This window comes from Symphodus melops (genome assembly GCF_947650265.1).
Source record: "Symphodus melops genome assembly, chromosome: 1".
Taxonomy (NCBI): domain Eukaryota; kingdom Metazoa; phylum Chordata; class Actinopteri; order Labriformes; family Labridae; genus Symphodus; species Symphodus melops.
The window spans coordinates 22642739-22647738 of NC_136691.1; positions in this window are offsets into that span (position 1 = coordinate 22642739).

Genomic DNA, 5000 nt, shown 5'->3' on the forward strand with positions numbered 1-5000 from the left:
GCACTGTCTGACATTGTGGGAGCCTTTTTAACACTGTTGTTCAGGGACTGTCTAACATTGAAGGACCAAGTCAAAATCCAGGATGCATTGGCCGGGAATCGAACCCGGGCCTCCCGCGTGGCAGGCGAGAATTCTACCACTGAACAACCAATGCTTGAGGCAACAGTCCATGGTGGGCCGACGCCCGCGTACAGCGAAAGCATGCACTACCCACAGCACTTTGCTGGATATTCTGGCAAATTTGGTAAGCTCTGTCCTGTTCCCCTTTGGACTCATTCATAATCCCTTTGATGATCTTCTTACTTTTCATCAAATAAAAACTGCAGGTCTTTCAGGTGCGGATTAAGGTGAGCAGACGTACAGCAAATCCATGAGGTATCTATCTATATAAAAAACAAAACAAAAACAACTTGAATTTCCCTCGGATCAATAAAGTATCTATCTATCTATCTATCTATCTATCTATCTATCTATCTATCTATCTATCTATCTATCTATCTATCTATCTATCTATCTATCTATCTATCTATCTATCTATCTATCTATCTATCTATCTATCTATCTATCTATCTATCTATCTATCTATCTATCTATCTATCTATCTATCTATCCACAACAATTTGGTGGATATTCTGGCAAATTTGGCAAGCTCTCTCCTGTTACCCTTCAGAGTCCATCACAATCCATTTGGCGAAGTTCTGACTTTCCATCAGATAAAAACTGCAAGTATTTCACAGTTGTGGTTTGATGTGTGCCTTGACGCAATCCTTTTTGAACGTCCAAGTTTCCTGAGCTGGGATGCCCAGCGCAAGTTTGTCTGTGTCTCAACTTAAGAAAAAGCTACGGATCCCATGGGTCCACTTGAAGTGCTCTGGGTTGGGGTTGAAATGTAGAGCAACAAACAAGCTTGGACACTTTGTAGCAAGGTCAGGCACTTCCAGACCCTATGGCAGTATAGGCACTGTCTGACATTGTGGGAGCCTTTGTAACGCTGTTGTTCAGGGACTGTCTAACATTGAAGGACCAAGTCAAAATCCAGGATGCATTGGCCGGGAATCGAACCCGGGCCTCCCGCGTGGCAGGCGAGAATTCTACCACTGAACAACCAATGCTTGAGGCAACAGTCCATGGTGGGCCGACGCCCGCGTACAGCGAAAGCATGCACTACCCACAGCACTTTGCTGGATATTCTGGCAAATTTGGTAAGCTCTGTCCTGTTCCCCTTTGGACTCATTCATAATCCCTTTGATGATCTTCTTACTTTTCATCAAATAAAAACTGCAGGTCTTTCAGGTGCGGATTAAGGTGAGCAGACGTACAGCAAATCCATGAGGTATCTATCTATATAAAAAACAAAACAAAAACAACTTGAATTTCCCTCGGATCAATAAAGTATCTATCTATCTATCTATCTATCTATCTATCTATCTATCTATCTATCTATCTATCTATCTATCTATCTATCTATCTATCTATCTATCTATCTATCTATCTATCTATCTATCTATCTATCTATCTATCTATCTATCTATCTATCTATCTATCTATCCACAACAATTTGGTGGATATTCTGGCAAATTTGGCAAGCTCTCTCCTGTTACCCTTCAGAGTCCATCACAATCCATTTGGCGAAGTTCTGACTTTCCATCAGATAAAAACTGCAAGTATTTCACAGTTGTGGTTTGATGTGTGCCTTGACGCAATCCTTTTTGAACGTCCAAGTTTCCTGAGCTGGGATGCCCAGCGCAAGTTTGTCTGTGTCTCAACTTAAGAAAAAGCTACGGATCCCATGGGTCCACTTGAAGTGCTCTGGGTTGGGGTTGAAATGTAGAGCAACAAACAAGCTTGGACACTTTGTAGCAAGGTCAGGCACTTCCAGACCCTATGGCAGTATAGGCACTGTCTGACATTGTGGGAGCCTTTGTAACGCTGTTGTTCAGGGACTGTCTAACATTGAAGGACCAAGTCAAAATCCAGGATGCATTGGCCGGGAATCGAACCCGGGCCTCCCGCGTGGCAGGCGAGAATTCTACCACTGAACAACCAATGCTTGAGGCAACAGTCCATGGTGGGCCGACGCCCGCGTACAGCGAAAGCATGCACTACCCACAGCACTTTGCTGGATATTCTGGCAAATTTGGTAAGCTCTGTCCTGTTCCCCTTTGGACTCATTCATAATCCCTTTGATGATCTTCTTACTTTTCATCAAATAAAAACTGCAGGTCTTTCAGGTGCGGATTAAGGTGAGCAGACGTACAGCAAATCCATGAGGTATCTATCTATATAAAAAACAAAACAAAAACAACTTGAATTTCCCTCGGATCAATAAAGTATCTATCTATCTATCTATCTATCTATCTATCTATCTATCTATCTATCTATCTATCTATCTATCTATCTATCTATCTATCTATCTATCTATCTATCTATCTATCTATCTATCTATCTATCTATCTATCTATCTATCTATCTATCTATCTATCTATCTATCTATCCACAACAATTTGGTGGATATTCTGGCAAATTTGGCAAGCTCTCTCCTGTTACCCTTCAGAGTCCATCACAATCCATTTGGCGAAGTTCTGACTTTCCATCAGATAAAAACTGCAAGTATTTCACAGTTGTGGTTTGATGTGTGCCTTGACGCAATCCTTTTTGAACGTCCAAGTTTCCTGAGCTGGGATGCCCAGCGCAAGTTTGTCTGTGTCTCAACTTAAGAAAAAGCTACGGATCCCATGGGTCCACTTGAAGTGCTCTGGGTTGGGGTTGAAATGTAGAGCAACAAACAAGCTTGGACACTTTGTAGCAAGGTCAGGCACTTCCAGACCCTATGGCAGTATAGGCACTGTCTGACATTGTGGGAGCCTTTGTAACGCTGTTGTTCAGGGACTGTCTAACATTGAAGGACCAAGTCAAAATCCAGGATGCATTGGCCGGGAATCGAACCCGGGCCTCCCGCGTGGCAGGCGAGAATTCTACCACTGAACAACCAATGCTTGAGGCAACAGTCCATGGTGGGCCGACGCCCGCGTACAGCGAAAGCATGCACTACCCACAGCACTTTGCTGGATATTCTGGCAAATTTGGTAAGCTCTGTCCTGTTCCCCTTTGGACTCATTCATAATCCCTTTGATGATCTTCTTACTTTTCATCAAATAAAAACTGCAGGTCTTTCAGGTGCGGATTAAGGTGAGCAGACGTACAGCAAATCCATGAGGTATCTATCTATATAAAAAACAAAACAAAAACAACTTGAATTTCCCTCGGATCAATAAAGTATCTATCTATCTATCTATCTATCTATCTATCTATCTATCTATCTATCTATCTATCTATCTATCTATCTATCTATCTATCTATCTATCTATCTATCTATCTATCTATCTATCTATCTATCTATCTATCTATCTATCTATCTATCTATCCACAACAATTTGGTGGATATTCTGGCAAATTTGGCAAGCTCTCTCCTGTTACCCTTCAGAGTCCATCACAATCCATTTGGCGAAGTTCTGACTTTCCATCAGATAAAAACTGCAAGTATTTCACAGTTGTGGTTTGATGTGTGCCTTGACGCAATCCTTTTTGAACGTCCAAGTTTCCTGAGCTGGGATGCCCAGCGCAAGTTTGTCTGTGTCTCAACTTAAGAAAAAGCTACGGATCCCATGGGTCCACTTGAAGTGCTCTGGGTTGGGGTTGAAATGTAGAGCAACAAACAAGCTTGGACACTTTGTAGCAAGGTCAGGCACTTCCAGACCCTATGGCAGTATAGGCACTGTCTGACATTGTGGGAGCCTTTGTAACGCTGTTGTTCAGGGACTGTCTAACATTGAAGGACCAAGTCAAAATCCAGGATGCATTGGCCGGGAATCGAACCCGGGCCTCCCGCGTGGCAGGCGAGAATTCTACCACTGAACAACCAATGCTTGAGGCAACAGTCCATGGTGGGCCGACGCCCGCGTACAGCGAAAGCATGCACTACCCACAGCACTTTGCTGGATATTCTGGCAAATTTGGTAAGCTCTGTCCTGTTCCCCTTTGGACTCATTCATAATCCCTTTGATGATCTTCTTACTTTTCATCAAATAAAAACTGCAGGTCTTTCAGGTGCGGATTAAGGTGAGCAGACGTACAGCAAATCCATGAGGTATCTATCTATATAAAAAACAAAACAAAAACAACTTGAATTTCCCTCGGATCAATAAAGTATCTATCTATCTATCTATCTATCTATCTATCTATCTATCTATCTATCTATCTATCTATCTATCTATCTATCTATCTATCTATCTATCTATCTATCTATCTATCTATCTATCTATCTATCTATCTATCTATCTATCTATCTATCTATCTATCTATCTATCTATCTATCTATCTATCTATCTATCTATCTATCTATCTATCCACAACAATTTGGTGGATATTCTGGCAAATTTGGCAAGCTCTCTCCTGTTACCCTTCAGAGTCCATCACAATCCATTTGGCGAAGTTCTGACTTTCCATCAGATAAAAACTGCAAGTATTTCACAGTTGTGGTTTGATGTGTGCCTTGACGCAATCCTTTTTGAACGTCCAAGTTTCCTGAGCTGGGATGCCCAGCGCAAGTTTGTCTGTGTCTCAACTTAAGAAAAAGCTATGGATCCCATGGGTCCACTTGAAGTGCTCTGGGTTGGGGTTGAAATGTAGAGCAACAAACAAGCTTGGACACTTTGTAGCAAGGTCAGGCACTTCCAGACCCTATGGCAGTATAGGCACTGTCTGACATTGTGGGAGCCTTTGTAACGCTGTTGTTCAGGGACTGTCTAACATTGAAGGACCAAGTCAAAATCCAGGATGCATTGGCCGGGAATCGAACCCGGGCCTCCCGCGTGGCAGGCGAGAATTCTACCACTGAACAACCAATGCTTGAGGCAACAGTCCATGGTGGGCCGACGCCCGCGTACAGCGAAAGCATGCACTACCCACAGCACTTTGCTGGATATTCTGGCAAATTTGGT